Here is a 17,074-nt window from a genome sequence, read left to right as displayed (position 1 = left end):
TAGATCACTTCAGGCTGGCCCCTTTTGCAGGTATAGCTATGTAAAACATTAAAAATAAGTGCCTATACAAATAGTGGACAATTTAGGAGGTACATAGGCAGATGACCCAGGATGGAGTTTGTGCTGCTGGGGGAATTCACACAGGCTGTACTCCTACACTAGGAACACATGCTTGTTTAGAAATCTATGGATGGTATGTACCCTTTGATTGCTCACTTTCAAGCTCTGTTACTTTTGCTGCAAGCCCTTTTGGCCTGTTTTATTATTACTACTATGCACACATTGGTTTATCTTTTTGCCTAGGTTAAAGGCCCTTTAATGACACTCTAAGTGGATTAATGCAAATACCTTTGGCATACGTCATGATGTATCAGGTAAAGGAATACAACTTTGTACCCTTTCCTTTCTGTTGGCTTTGGTAGGATATATTATTGGAGTAACAGGGAGGTATATATTCATAATTAAAATTACCAACTGAATGTGGAAATTAAATTATACTATTCTATCCTATGATAGATAAAACACTGTTAAAGGAATGGCCCACTGCATGGATGGATTTGGTTCCACCTATTGCTCTGCCTTGTGTATGGATGGGTTTTATATTGCTTTCTATTGTCCTGGCTCAGCTTATGAACTGAACTGGTTTTTGTGTCACTTTATTTAATATTTAGGGAAGCATGTAGGCTGTGATGTATTAGCAGTATATACTATGTTGCTTTGGGTGACATATAGGCTGTGATATATGGGTTTGAAGGACATATCAAGAGTAGTACGTAATATAGGCATTGTTTAAGCCCTCTCAACCTATGAGCCTTATTCATTTCCCCCTTCCCCCCTTTTTTTCCTTTTTACAGATATTATACTTCATGTAAACTATAGATCATAAAAACAATTAATACATTTCCTATATACAGTATCTCACAGAAGTGAGTACACCCCTCAAATTTTTGTAAATATTTTATTCTATCTTTTCATGTGACAACACTGAAGAAATTACACTTTGCTACAATGTAAAGTAGTGAGTGTACAGCTTGTATAACAGTGTACATTTGCTGTCCCCTCAAAATAACTCAACACACAACCATTAATGTCTAAACCGATGGCAACAAAAGTGAGTACACCCCTAAGTGAAAATGTCCAAATTTGGCCCAATTAGCCATTTTCCCTCCCCAGTGTCATGTGATTTGTTAGTGTTACAAGGTCTCAGGTGTGAATGGGGAGCAGGTGTGTTAAATTTGGTGTTATCGCTCTCACTCTCTCATACTGGTCACTGGAAGTTCAACATGGCACCTCATGGCAAAGAACTCTCTGACCCTGAAACTGAGCTGCAGTATGGTGGCCAAGACCATACAGCGGTTTAACAGGACAGGTTTCACTCAGAACAGGCCTCACCATGGTCGACCAAAGAAGTTGAGTGCACGTGCTCAGCGTCATATCCAGAGGTTGTCTTTTGCAAATAGACGTATGAGTGTTGCCAGCATTGCTGCAGACGTTGAGGGGGGGGGGCAGACTGTCAGCGCTCAGACCATACCCTGCACACTGCATCAAATTGGTCTGCATGGCTGTCATCCCAGAAGGAAGCCTCTTCTAAAGATTATGCACAAGAGAGCCTGCAAACTGTTTGCTGAAGACAAGCAGACTAAGGACATGGATTACTGGAACCATGTCCTGTGGTCTGATGAAACCAAGATAAACTTTGTTGGTTCAGATGATGTCAAGCGTGTGTGGTGGCAACCAGGTGAGGAGTACAAAGACAAGTGTGTCTTGCCTACAGTCAAGCATGGTGATGGGAGTGTCATAGTCTGGGGTTGCATGCCGGCTGCCGGCACAGGGGAGCTACAGTTCATTGAGGGAACCATGAATGCCAACGTGTACTGTGACATACTGAAGCAGAGCATGATCCCCTCCCTTCAGAGACTGGGCCGCAGGGCAGTATTCCAACATGATAACGACCCCAAGCACACCTCAAAGACGACCACTGCCTTGCTAAAGAAACTGAGGGTAAAGGCGATGGGCTGGCCAAGCATGTCTCCAGACCTAAACTCTATTGAGCATCTGTAGGGCATCCTCAAACAGAAGATGGAGGAGCCCAAGGTCTCTAACATCCACCTGCTCCATGATGTCATCACGGAGGAGTGGAAGAGGACTCCAGTGGCAACCTGTGAAGTTCTGGTGAACTCCATGCCCAAGAGGGTTAAGGCAGTGCTGGAAAATAATGGTGTCCACACAAAATATTGACACTTTGGGCCCAATTTGTAGATTTTCACTTAGGGGTGTACTCACTTTTGTTGCCAGCGGTTTAGACATTAATGGCTGTGTGTTGCGTTATTTTGAGGGGAGAGTATACGTATACTGCTATACAAGCTGTACACTCACTACTTTACATTGTAGCAAAGTGTCATTTCTTCAGTGTTGTCACATGAAAAGGTATAATAAAATATTTACAATGTGACGGATGTACTCACTTTTGTGGGATACTGTATATTTTATTCATATGTGGATCCCCTGCGTTTCATTTCTTTAATCCTGGTGTTCGCCTTTGGGGTTTGATTTGACCCTCCCTGCACCCAGCCCTATCCAGGTAAAAAATTAGATTATGCATGAATATATAATTATACTAGTAATTTATCATGTCATCATATCATATATTAAGTGAAGTATCCATATTGCTCAGACATATCACTGGATATAAGTTTGTATACCTTAACCAATTCAGCCCTGGAAGATTTTACCCCTTTCCTGACCAGAGCGCTTTTTACGATTTGCGTCAATCTAATTGACAATTACGCGGTCATGCAATGCTGCACCTAAACAAAATTTTCATCCTTTTTTTCCCACAAACAGAGCTTTCTTTTGGTGGTATTTGATTACCTGTGCGGTTTTTATTTTTTGCGCTATAAACAAAAAAAGTAGGATGATTTTGAAAAAAACAAAAAACTTTTTTACTTTTTGCTATAATACATATCCCCAAAAAATGTTTTTGAAAAAACAAATTTCTTCCTTAGTTTAGGCCAAAATATATTCTTCTACATATTTTTGGTAAAAAAAAAATCGCAATAAGCATATATTGATTGGTTTGCGCAAAAGTTTTATCGTCTACAAACTATGGGAAAGATTTATGGCATTTTTAGTATTATTATTATTATTTTTTTTTACTAGTAATGGCGGTTATGTGCCATTTTTAGCGGTATTGCGACAGATTGGACACTTTTGACACATTTTTGGACCACTGACATTTATACACCGATCAGTGCTATAAATATGCACTGATTACTGATTATGTAAATGTCACTGGTAGGGAAGGGGTTAAATGCATGTTCCCTAGGTGTGTTCTAACTGTGAGGGGATTGAACTGACTGGGAGAGGAGACGTATCGTTGTTCCTACTTCGTAGGAACAAACAATATGTCTCCTCTCCCCTGACAGAACAGGGACTTGTGTGTTTACATCCCCGTGCTCCCTCTTTTGCACGCGATCGTGCATGGCCGGCAGTGATTGCGCCCGCCGGCCACGTTCAATCGATTCCCCCGCCGTGCAGCGGGCACGTGCCTCCAGCGGCTCTTAAAGGGGACCCGTACCCATGCTGGCTTTTGCGGAGTGGTGCCATTGTGCCGCAGTAAATATACGTGAGCCGGTCAGGAACCGGTTAACTGGGTTGATTGTGTAAAAGGTCTATGTACTAATGAACACGATTTTACAAGTAAGTGTCTGTCATTTTTTTAAAAATGAATTGTTGTAATAAACTTTTATTTTAATATTTTAACTATAAATGGACTTGTGCCGTTAAAATCCCACCATACTTAGGTTTTTTTTTAACACTTTTTGAACTTTTATATTTTGAATGAGGGCTGTCGCACTCAAAGGCCAGTCAAAAAGTTCTAAGTGCCTATACTGTTTAAAATCCAGTAATAAACTGTCTCACCCTGCTCTGCACATGCTCATTTGCTCTCTATTTTTAGGCACTGACGAATTTGTAGAGGCCGATCTGCTGACAGCCTTAAAGTGGAGTTCCGCCAAAAATGTTTTTTTTTCAAAAGTCAACAGCTACAAATACTGCAGCTGCTGACTTTTAAAATATGGACACTTACCTGTCCAGGGCGCCCGCGATGTCCTCATCTGTCCCTCGGCTCTTGGGTGGAGACGCCGCCATCTTCGGTAAGGAAATCAGGAAGTGAAGCCTTGCGGCTTCACAGCCTGGTTCCCTACTGTGCATGCGCGTCCTCACTGGTCCCTGCTGTCTTCTGGGAACTGTGTGTCTCCCAGAAGACAGCGGGGGAGGGGGGCAGAGGAGGGACTGGACATGGCGTAGATCACCGTGGAGCCTGCAGGGATCTATGCCCAGAAGTGAGAGCAAATACCTGGATTATACAGGTATCTGCTCCCCGATCAGCGGAAGTTCCATTTTTGGGTGGAAATCTGCTTTAAAGTGGAATTAAACCATTTACAGCCAAGGAAGCTGCTTCTGTTTGATCTGCAGGACACAAGCAAGTGTGACAGTTAGCAATCCCATTTTTTTCAAACTTAAATCGATGAGTTTAGTTCCACTTTATGATTTACTGCTCAGGGGCTCTGAGCTTCAGCAAAATGGCAGCCTCCAGCAAGAAGAAACAGGAGCAATGCTGGAGGCAATTTACAGCACACACTAATTTTGGTAACATAATTATTAGTGTGGTATGTATGTTCCTTGATAAAGAACATTTTTTTTATCAAGTTGTTGGGGATAAAGTTCCTCTTTAAGTCATTGTAGAAGACTTATAGGTGACAGGTGTACTTTTAAAATAAAAATGTTGCAGTGGTGACCTATATTTTCCAATGTATAGCTGACTTTTAGTCAAGCCATTCCATATAATGTCTCCATCTTATTATTATTACCTGTTTTACATAGCTCTATGATCTCTGATGGTGCTACATACAATTTAATGAATGCTGTTACTTTTCAGCCTTGCATAGTTACATATAGTTACATAGTTAGCCTGGCTAAAAAAAAGTCTATCCAGTCCAGCCTTAAATGGCCTCCAAGATAAATCAATAATCTACTATACAATGTTAATGGTTATGTTATGTCTGTAGAACATTAAGGGAGTTGTAAACCCTTGTGTTTTTTCACCTTAATGCATCCTATACATTAAGGTGAAACAACACCTGGCGGTGACCGGCCCCCCAGCGCCCCCCGCTTTACTTACTTGAGCCCTGGAACTTCACCCGGCGGGGACGCGCTCTTCCTTTGCCCGGGGATCCTGGTTCTTGATTGGATAGATTGATAGCAGCGCAGCCATTGGCTCCCGCTGCTGTCAATCAAATCCAATGAGGTGGGTGTCGGGGGCGGGGACTAGTCATACATTCGGCGGCAATGGACGCCAAATGATGGACTCGGGAGCGTGCCTGCAAGGTAACCCCTGGGAGAACGCTTCTCCTAGAAGGTTATCTGATGTGGGGAGGAGCCGTGAGAGCTGCCAAGGTACCCCAGAAGACGGTGTTCGGGCCACTCTGTGCAAAAAGAGCTGCACAGTGGAGGTAAGTATGATATGTTTTATTTTTTTTTAAAATAATCAAAGCTTTACTATCGCTTTAATGCCAACTGCACACTATCAAGTGTATCCATTTATTAGATGTCCAACTTCACAGTTCTAAGGTGGTTCATTCCAAAACAGTGACTCTTCATGACTGACGACCAAGGTCATTGCTGCCAATATTGTAAATCTTCTCATTATCTTTAGCTGTTGGGTTCTCTGTATCATCTCCACCCAAACAAAGATGATCAACCACAATACATTTGTAGTTCCAAAGAAGCAACATCACCATCAATGTGAAGACCAACATAACTCCTATGGCCAGCATAATTTTCCTCCAAGAACCTTGGCCAACTCTTGCCTCCTGAGTACCATGAAAAACCTCTTTAATTTTACAAAGAATTCTTGCATACAGTTCTGGGGAGGAGACAGCTCTTTCCATGTTACAACTGATGAGCACCTTGGTTTCCATTCTAGGTGGTGTGCGCACAACGTGTAAGTGGACTGCCACGGAGCTGAGTTATCTCTTCAAGAGCTGTGAAGAAAATTAAACAGGAAACAAATGAGAATTTTAAGAAAATTATTTTTGTATTTCTTTCATTTGTGCAGCAAACTCTTAGCAATCATCCTTTCCATACCACCCTAGTGACCTATTGGGGTTGATTTACTAAATAATAGAGTATGTTCACTTTGCATTGGAATTTTCAATTTTCCATCTGTGTAAAATCTCCCACTCCTTCCCCCTCGCTTCTGACTTTGCAGTGGCGGCGGAGGCTGGATGATGATGTGGCCACAATAGAGTCTCTAACATGTAGTCTTTAAAGGAACACTGCGCAGCACAGTGGCTGGGGCCACAGATTCCCTGCACACAGAGGAGGGGAGCCCAGAACATTTCCTGGACAATTCTGCAGAGGGTGGGGTCTTTTTCAAGGGGAACCAAGAGAGTGCAGACCTACAGTATCGCTGGGACAATAGACCGCCAACAGTACTGGACCAGATTTGTTGCATATCAAGAGTGGTGAGCGGAACAACTGAGCTTAACCCCTTACAGCCCACTGTTAATGCCACTAGAGACTGCTCCTTACTTAGCAGCCCATCAGCCAAGCATTGTGTACACTCTTAAAGAGACAGAATCAAGTGCACCACCTTACAGACGAGCCCCAATGATATCCAGCTTAATTATCACTAAATAGGTGCTAGGTACTTTGCTGCCACCCCCAGGGGTACCCCTATCAGGGATGCATACACCCACTAGTAGAGGTGTATGCACTGAGTGCACTTGAGGGCTTTTTTTGGTCAGCTAATGCCAAATTATTTTCCATTGTTTATGGCAGTTAATATTTGGTTTAGATTTATTGCAGTTTAGTTAATTGCCAGTTTAAACTTATTCAGTTGCCTGTTTACTGGTCCATACATTGTTTAACTTGCCTTGCCGTAAAATATCTATTTAATCTACCATCAATTGCTTGTGGCCTATTTTCTGTGCACTATTTTAGATTGGTAGCATATCAACTCTTAAGTTACAAAGGTATGGGCAGCCTCCAACTTATAACCAGGTGTGTCAGTGTGGATAGAAAAGGTTAAAGGAGAAGTTGGGCCAAAGCTCTTTCAACCCTACTTCTCTTGTGGGTCACAGAAGTGAACTTAGTTCTACACTCCTGCTACCGGTATTAAGCTGACAGCAGGCTAAAGTCCACTGTCAGCTGACGTCACTCAGCTCGTCCAGGCTCTAGAATGATCCGACTTTAATGTTCAGATCCACCCAGATGCCTGAGCAACAGCTGGTTCAGCCTCTCAGCTTGCCTCTGAAAACCTGAGCCAGCTGCTCCCACCCCCTCCACAGCCCAGTGCTCCAGTCACCAGCTCTCTGTAGCCTGAAGACCAAGAGTTGAGCAATCAGCAGTGTTTGATCGTTCAGTTCTCAGTCTTAGAGGAGGCAGGGGACAGATGCAGCATTGAACCAATGCTGCAACCACCTAGGTGAGTATAAATATATATTTTTTTAATTCCCATACTTCCTTGTTAAATAGTTGTGACTTAACAGAGAACCCATCATATCTAGCGGCTCCTGCGGGGTTAAGCACTACATGTAGAAAAAAGAGTTCTCCCAAACCTAGAACTGTATCTTACTTCAGTTCTAATAATCTCCTTTATCTATTAATTGTATATCTGTAGTTAGTTGACACCGGTAGCTAACATTTAGGGCAGTAGATGCTCCCATCTCTACATCTTGTGATTGTTGTTGGCATATGGTTTTCCTTGAAGGTAAAATCTTTTCTTCTATTTTTATCATTACAGTGCCTTGAAAATGATTCATACCCCTTGACATTTTCCACATTTTGGGGGTTATTCACTAAAGGAAAATCCACTTTGTACTGCAAGTGCACTTGAAAGTGCACTAAAAGTGCACTTGGAAGTAAAGTCGCTGTAGATCCGAGGGGGACACGCAAGGAAAATAAAAAACTGCATTTTAGCTTGCACATGATTGGATGATAAAATCAGCAGAGCTTCCACTCATTTTAGATCTACCCCTTAGATTTAGAGCGACTGCACTTCCAAGTGCACTTGCATTGCAAAGTGGATTTGCCTTTCGTAAATAACCCCCATCGTCATGTTACAACCAAAAACATAAATGTATTTTATTGGGATTTTATGTAATAGATCAACGCAAACTGGTACATAATTGTGAAGTGGAAGGAAGATGATAAATGGTTTTCAACCATTTTTGCAAATAAATATATGAAAAGTGTGGTGTGCATTTGTATTCAGCCCCCCTGAGTCAATACTTTGTAGAACCCCCTTTCACTGCAATTACAGCTACAAGTCTTTTTGGTGATGTCTCTACCAGCTTTGCATATCTAGAGAGTACATTTTTTGCCCATTCTTCTTTGCAAAATAGCTCAAGCTCTGTCCGCTCGGATGGCACTCTCTTGGGCAAATAACTAGGAGTGGTTGCAGTGGTGGGACAAGGTTATCTAGTGCCCAGGGCAAACATGCCAAACTGCCCCCCCCCCCCAAAGATGTATGAGCATTATGTGTCAGCAAAAACCCCCCCACAAAAACACTGAACACTAATCTGCATGTTAACCCCCCCAAGCATAAATTCCCCTTCCTCCCAGTATAAATCAGCCTCCCCCTGCTAAAATCCCTCTCTCAGCACAAAACTTTCACACAAAAGTGTCAGTTAGTGTCAAAGTGTCCACCACAATATTTCAGTCCCACTCTAGCCACTGATCGCCACCATTACTAGTATAAAAAAAATAATTAAAATTCCATAAATATATCCCATAGTTTGTAGACGCTATAACATTCGCGTAAACTAATCAATATACGCTTATTGGGATTTTGTTTACCAAAAATATGTAGCAGAATACATATTGGCCTAAATTGATGAAGAAATTCGATTTTTTACATTTTTTTTATTGGATTTGTTTTATAGCAGAAAGTAAAAAAAAAATTTTTTTTTTCAAAATTGTCAGTCTTTTTTTGTTTATAGCGCAAAAAATAAAAAAACACAGAGGTGATCAAATACCACCTATTTGTGGGGGGAAAAAAGGACATTTTTATTTAGGTACAGTCGCACGACAGCACAATTGTCAGTTAATGTAACACAGTGCCGTATCGCAAAAAATGGCCTAGTCATGAAGAGGAGTAAATCTTCCGGAGGTCAAGTGATTAAAGTTAAAATAGCAGATCTGGATGAAATTTTAAGGGCTTTTCAGTGAAGTTAGTTGACTTAAAGCAGAACTCCGGCCAAAAAATTTTTTCCATGTCCTTGTTGCTGATCTACCCTCACCAACTTTGCCATCCATGTTCTTCTGAGCTCTGTAATTCCTCTGTAATAGGCTGTTGAACTTGCTGAAAAACCATTATTGCCTGCTGACATCCTGTTTGTAAGACTGCTGGCTTCTGACTTGCCCCCTTGTAGTCCTACGAAAGCTGAGCAGGGAGGAAGCAGACATGTTTTTGTGGGTGGAAAGGGTCTCACAGCCCCCGGTCTGTGCCGCCCATGGAGGAGGTGTCTTCCTCCTCATCTCTCAATGTCAAATCGAAGGCACAGTAGTGAAGAGACCTACACGTTTCTGAGCATGACAGATAGTGAAGATGAAGTCACTCATCTGTCTCATTCAGGTTCAGAATACGAACCTGTAGTCGACAGCGGCTCCATGACAGATAGCTCTGACGACAAGGTCAGGCGTACCAGACCCCGGATTTTCTTCTGCTGTCGTTGAGGTGCAAGAACCACAGGTCCCTTGTATGGAGCAGAGAGCCAGTACTAGCGCCGCTATTCCTTCTGGTGAACTGGCAAGCACCAGCGGCCTAGTACACCCTGGTCGTACATCCAGCACTGCAGTAACACTTGGTGACGTGGCAAGTCTCATAAGTGCAGTTCAAGCTGAGGAGGTGGCAAGAACAAGTAGTGTCTCACTGCCACCAAGAAGAAGACAAAGACAGGTCCGTCAAGCCCATAGTGCCCTTCCTGCTGCATTCGCCAATCCTAATTGGGAACCCACCACTTCTGCAGCACCCGTACTTCCCCCATTCACTGGCCAACCCGGCATTCAGGTGGAAACAGTTGATTTTACGTCACTTGATTTTTATTTGTTGTTTTTCACCGAAGATATCTATAGATCTATTGTGGACCAAAGCAATTTGTATGCTGGTCAATACATTGCCACTAATCCCCAGCTGACCCTTGCCAGAAATTGGAGACCAATTACGGTCTCCGACTTTAAGACCTTCCTTAAGGCCTTTCCATCAACATGGACGTAACTAAAAAGAGTGAGTTGCGGTTATATTGGTCCACTGACCCAATTCACCCGCTTTTATTGTCATTCCTGTCCTGACCAACCTGGTCTTTGCATTGGTGACTGTTTCGAACGCTACCATACACTAGTTGAGTATTAGCGTAGGGTACAGCACCACACAGTCATAGGCACACGTACACAGGGTCTCGGGGTCTCGAAAGATGTGATGGCCATCACATTTTGAGAGACCCTAATCTGCAACGTTCAGTTTATATATTTTTTTACAATTTTTATAAAAGTGAAAAAAAAACACAAAAACACAAAAAAAAAAATAAAAAAGCCAAAAATAGTTGTGGTTGTATTTTTCTTCTCTCTCTCTCTCTCTCTCTCTCTCTCTCTCTCTCTCTCTCTCTCTCTCTCTCTCTCTCTCTCGTTCACTCTCTACTTTCCACTCTACTGTTCGCTCACTGTTGTTCTTTATCTATCGTTCTCTCTCGGTTTTATTTTTACTATATTTTATTGTATTTGCTTTGCAGGTATGGTATGTTATACTGTAATGTTTGTTTTATTGTTAACCATAATTTGCTTAGCACGTACGCCATTCAGCTGCAGCGCAGATTTATTTATCTTGACAGCAAAAGCGTTTGCTCCCACGATAGATAAAGCCGTAACTCAAGCGCCACACAAATACTGTGTGAAAAAGAAAATGAAACACCCACCATTTTAATCTGTAGGGCCTTTGCTTTAAAAAAATATATAATGTTTGGGGGTTCAAAGTAATTTTCTTGCAAAGAAAAAATATTTTTTCATGTAAACAAAAAGTGTCAGAAAGGGCTTTGTCTTCAAGGGGTTAGAAGAGTGGGTGATGTGTGACATAAGCTTCTAAACGTTGTGCATAAAATGCCAGGACAGTTCAAAACCCCCCCAAATGACCCCATTTTGGAAAGTAGACACCCCAAGCTATTTGCTGAGAGGCATGTCGAGTCCATGGAATATTTTATATTTTGCCACAAGTTGCGGGAAAATGACAAACTTTTTTTTTCTTTTTTTGCACAAAGTTGCCACACCCCAAAATACCGTACAGGGATACCACATGTGTGAGACTTTTTGGGAGCCTGTCCGCGTACGGGACCCCGAAAACCAAGCACCGCCTTCAGGCTTTCTAAGGGTGTAAATTTCACAGTTTCGGAGGCCATGGAATGCCCACAAAACCCCAGATCTTCCTTTTTGTCACAAAGTTTTGAAAATTGAAAAAAGAAAAAAAAAATGCACTTTTCTTTTCTTTCTTCATTTTAAAAAACAAATGAGAGCTGCAAAATACTCACCATGCCTCTTGGCAAATAGCTTGGGGTGTCTACTTTCCAAAATGGGGTCATTTGGGGGGGTTTTGTGCCAGCTTGGCATTTTATGGCCTTTGAAACTGTGATAGGTAGTGAGGAGCGAAATAAAAAATGTACGCCCTTAGAAATCCTGAAGGCGGTGATTGGTTTTCGGGGCCCTGTTCACGGCTAGGCTCCCATAAAGTCCCACACATGTGGTAGCTCCGTACTTGGGAGAAGCAGCAGAATGTATTTTGGGGTGTAATTCCACATATGCTCATGGCATGTTTGAGCAATATATCATTTAATGACAACTTTGTGCAAAAAAAAAAAAAAAAGTTTGTCATTTTCCCACAACTTGTGGCAATATATAAAATATTCCATGGACTAAACATGCCTCTCAGCAAATAGCTTGGGGTGTCTACTTTCCAAAATGGGGTCATTTGGGGGGGGGGTTGTACCATCTGGGCATTTTTTGGCCTTCAAAACTGTGATAGGTAGTGAGGAGTAAAATAAAAAATTTACGCCCTTAGAAAGCCTGAAGGCGGTGCTTGGTTTTCGGGGCCCCGTACGCGGCTAGACTCCCAAAAAGTCCCACACATGTGGCAAAATATAAAATATTCCATGGACTCAACTTGCCTCTCAGCAAATAGCTTGGGGTGTCTACTTTCCAAAATGGGGTCATTTGGGGGAGTTTTGTGCCATCTTGGCATTTTATGGGCTTCAAAACTGTGATAGGTAGTGAGGAGTGAAATCAAAAATTTACGCCCTTAGAAATCCCGAAGGCGGTGCTTGGTTTTCGGGGCCCCGTACGTGGCTAGGCTCCCAAAAAGTCCCACACATGTGGTATCCCCATACTCAGGAGAAGCAGCAAAATGTATTTTGGGGTGCAATTTCACATATAACAATGGCATGTGTTAACAATATATCATTTAGTGACAACTTTTTGTAAAAAAAAAATTTTCTTTTTGTCATTATTCAATCACTTGGGACAAAAAAATAAAATATTCAATGGGCTCAACATGCCTCTTAGCAATTTCCTTGGGGTGTCTACTTTCCAAAATGGGGTCATTTGGGGGGGGGGGGTGTTGTACTGCCCTGCCATTTTAGCACCTCAAGAAATGAAATAGGCAGTCATAAACTAAAAGCTGCGTAAATTCCAGAAAATGTACCCTAGTTTGTAGACACTATAACTTTTGTGCAAACCAATAAATATATGCTTATTGAAATTTTTTTTACCAAAGACATGTGGCCGAATACATTTTGGCCTAAATGTATGACTAAAATTGAGTTTATTGGATTTTTCTTATAACAAAAAGTAGAAAATATCATTTTTTTTCAAAATTTTCGGTCTTTTTCCGTTTATATCGCAAAGAATAAAAATCGCAGAGGCAATCAAATACCATCGAAAAGAAAGCTCTATTTGTGGGGAAAAAAAGCAAATGTCCGACATGTCCGCCATAACGTCGCAGTCAATAAAAATCGCTGATCACTGCCATTACTAGTAAAAAAAAATTATTAATAAAAATGCCATAAAACTATCCCCTATTTTGTAAACGCTATAACTTTTGCGCAAACAAATCAATAAACGCTTATTGCGATTTTTTTTTACCAAAAATATGTAGAAGAATACGGATCGGCCTAAACTAAGGAAAAAAAATTTTTTTTTATATATTTTTTGTGGATAATTATTATAGCAAAATGTAAAAAATAATGTGTTTTTTTCAAAACTGTCGCTTTTATTTTGTTTATGGTGCAAAAAATAAAAATAGCAGAGATGATCAAATACCACCAAAAGAAAGCTCTATTTGTGAGAAAAAAGGACATCAATTTTGTTTCGGAGCCACGTCGCACGACCGTGCAATTGTCAGTTAAAGCGACGCAGTGCCGAATCGCAAAAAACGCTCTGGTCAGGAAGGGGGTAAATCCTTCCGGGGCTGAAGTGGTTAAACGGAAATTTCACAAATGTAATAACTGTTTAGTGTTTTGTGTGTATGTTTGTGTGTGTGTTGGTGGGGGTGGGGGTTTACTAATGGGGGATTTTTTGAAAATCCCAGAGTTCTGCTTTAAAGTGCTACTACACCCAGAACCTGCATTCACTATATCTGGTCTCCCACAGTACACAGAACATGGAAATGCAATCGTTTTAGTAAATATAAACTGATAAATACCTTTTCTCATTAGCAGTATATAGCAGTCTTGTGACTTCTATCAGTTCCTAGCAAACCTTGTAGAAGGAGTTCTCATTCTCCTCTGATCCTCTATCTGGACAAAAAAAAACTCTCTAGCAATACACACCAAACTGAGCATGTTCATCCTGTCCACTGGCTCTGTAAATATCAGAGGTTTTTTTTCAAGACAGTGGAAAAAGAGGAGGATCAGAGACGACAGGATCAAACAGCCTTTATATACAATGCAGAGGATTAACCCCTTAGGTTTCACAGTGAGTATAACAAGCATCCTTTACTGCATATACAGACCGATTTTACTGTTGTGGGTTTAGTAACACTTTAACCACTTCCCATCCCAAGGTGGCTCTCTCATCCTAAAAATGCCATAAATCTATCCCCTATTTTGTAGACGCTATAACTTTTTCACAAACCAATCAATATACGCTTATTGAGACTCTGTTTACCAAAAATATGTAGAAGAATACATATCAGCCTAAACTGAGGAAGATATTTGTTTTTGTTTTTTAAAAATTGGAATAATATAGAAAAAAAATTTAAAATGTTGTGTTTTTTTCAAAATTGTTGCTCTTTTTTTGTTTATAGCGCAAAAAATAAAAACCGCAGAGGTGATCAAATACCACCAAAAGAAAGCTCTATTTGTGGGGGGAAAAAAAAGTAATCAAAACTTCATATGGGAACAGTGTTGCATGACCGCACAATGGTCATTCAAAATGTTACAGTGCTGAAAGCTGAAAATTGGTCTGGGCAGGAAGGGGGTGATCAGCTTTAGTTCTCAAGGATCAGAGATAGATAGATAGATAGATAGATAGATAGATAGATAGATAGATAGATAGATAGATAGACAGACAGACAGACAGACAGACAGACAGACAGACAGACAGATAGATAGATAGATAGATAGATAGATAGATAGATAGATAGATAGATAGATAGACAGATAGATAGAACCTGTGTGTATGTAAGGACTACAAGTTCCGCCATATCTTTCTGTTCCAAGAATGTATAGATTCAGCCAGGCAAGCTGAGACTAGTATTCCCCCAGCATCTGGGATTCAACTTTTTACGTATCACTGGGTTGATTACACAGATAAATTATTATACAGAATATTTTTTATTAGGGTTGCACCGATACTAGTAGCGGTATCAGTGCCGATACCGAGTATTTGCACAAGTATCGGTACTCATGCAAATGCACCGATACCTGAAACCGATACCTTCAGGCTTGGTTCTTTGAGCTGTCAGTGGGTCTCCCCTGTTGACAGCTAAAGTCTTAAAGAAGTCTGGTAATTGGAGCTGTGAAAAAAAAAAAAAGCAGCTGAGATGTTTATTAACAACATTGCTCAGCTACTGAAACACTAAAATAAAAAGAAACATTGTTTCTTTTTGTATCTTTCTGTTTCTTCATCTGCAGATCAAAGGGATGAACAAATGTTCCTCTGTTTAACCCCTTATTAACCCGTAATTTACTCTAATCAGCCTTAATTAACTCCCTATTCTCCTCCATTTATTTATTATTTTCCTGCTTTTTTTTTTACGTCTATTTTATAATCGATTAACAATTAAAACATTTTTTTTATTTGCTTTGCTTTGTTATTTTGTTAGTGAATATTTTTGCACATTCATATTAACATAAATTTACACATTTCACATTGAAAAAGCGCACAATTAAAAACAAAAATCAATTTATTTCATTTGTAAATAACTTGTCAATGCTTTGTACCATTGTACCATTGCTGACAGCTGAAGTGAAAACAAAACAGTTGCGGTAGGTATCGGTAATTGGTATCGTCGAGTACTAACAAAAAAAAAAAGGATCGGTACTCGTACTCATTGTAAAAAAAAAAATCATATCAGGGCATCCCTATTTTTATTATTTAAAGTACTCAGAATGCAGTCTGATATATTAGTCTCAGTGTTAATGAATATGGGGAAAGCGTTACATCACTCAGGTATCTATAACCATCAGATGTTCTATAGCTATATTAGTGAACATTATGTCACAGCATTAAATTCCAATCTCTGGCCACAATATCTATTGTCACTACTGAGTTAAAGGGATATGCTAAAGGAAGGTACACCGTCTTACCTTGTGTTGTATCATGTGCAGCCTGCAGTGGTGAGAAAATAATGTTTGCCGGGAGCAGTAGATGTGTTTTTGTTGTGCAGAATGTGGCCCTCCCTTTTTACTCTCTTGCCAATAGCTCTGCTGACAGTCCTTAGCCAGCCTACAGCTCACTACCTGGACAACACCTACCCCTCCCATCATGTTCTGTTACTCTGCACAAGAAGTCATCAGCACTCAATTGAAGATCAAGAATCAAAAATGTTTTTATTTTCAGCACAGTATACACTCATAAACCCGTGCTGCGTCCCTACTTTTTATACAGCTGCTGTACTGGATCAGAATGTAATCTAAGATATAAGTTATATAAATACAAAGCTCAGCCCAACTGCAAAAAATCCCAGAAAATTAAAGAGAAAAAAAATATAAATAAACAATTATATATAAAGTGCTAATTATGTGCTCAGTACTCTACAAAATTGCCCATAGTCTATACATAAAACCACGTGATTATATACGAATCAAACCAGTACAAAAAATCCCAAAAACGTGTATCAATAAAGTGCCTTATGCAAGAATAATTGTATTAAGCCTGGTACACACTATGAGTTAAAAAACTGTCAGCTCTGGTCGCAGCCACTGTACTAACGATCCGACGTTAGTACAGCGATCTCCCCCGCTGGGCACCCCCCACCAGAACACTCCGGTCGGCGATCTCTGCCATTGGCTGACAGCGCTGATCGGGAGTTGGTCGGCTGCTGGTTTTCCAGCATGCTCGTCCGACAGAAGCCGACTCGGACCGGCTCCCATACACAGAGGCCAAAAGTCGTCCAGTTTTTATTGAACCGGCCAATGTCGCCCAGCATTTGCCCAGTGTGTACGGGGCTTTAGTGTCCCACGTGCTTTACAACTACTGTTGTACTTTCCACTTTAAGCCTTTATTCACCATGTGCAACCTCTACCTTCACAAACCAATCACCATATATAAAAATATCTATATATAGATATATAGACCCACAGCTGTCTAGAGTCAAAACACGGTTAGTTCCCCCACTCCTCCACCTCACTTATTCAACAGCACCACCTCAGTCCTCTTGCTGTCCAGGGTCTCCACTGCTGATCTCTCTCCTAAGGGGTTCCAGACCAGTCAGCCAATTACCATAACTCTCCTTTTATTCTCACATGGATGCTGGCATAGGGATAAAATCCAATAGAATGTTCATAGTGTAACACCATCAACTCAC

General features: G+C 40.8%; 1 long non-coding RNA gene across 1 annotated transcript; it reads right to left on the bottom strand.

The window, feature by feature from the left end:
• Window positions 1–5,582: 5,582 nt before the first annotated feature.
• LOC141107287 (uncharacterized) lies at window positions 5,583–15,986 on the bottom strand. Its single transcript, XR_012235855.1, has 2 exons — window positions 15,855–15,986; window positions 5,583–6,044 (listed from the first exon to the last, which is right to left on the bottom strand). It is a non-coding gene; the product is annotated as an uncharacterized lncRNA (long non-coding RNA).
• Between the last annotated feature and the right edge of the window lie 1,088 nt (window positions 15,987–17,074).

This window comes from Aquarana catesbeiana, linkage group LG09 (genome assembly GCF_042186555.1).
Source record: "Aquarana catesbeiana isolate 2022-GZ linkage group LG09, ASM4218655v1, whole genome shotgun sequence".
NCBI lineage: Eukaryota > Metazoa > Chordata > Amphibia > Anura > Ranidae > Aquarana > Aquarana catesbeiana.
Note: the sequence above shows the minus strand (reverse complement) of the source record. Positions and strands in the feature narration are given on the sequence as shown.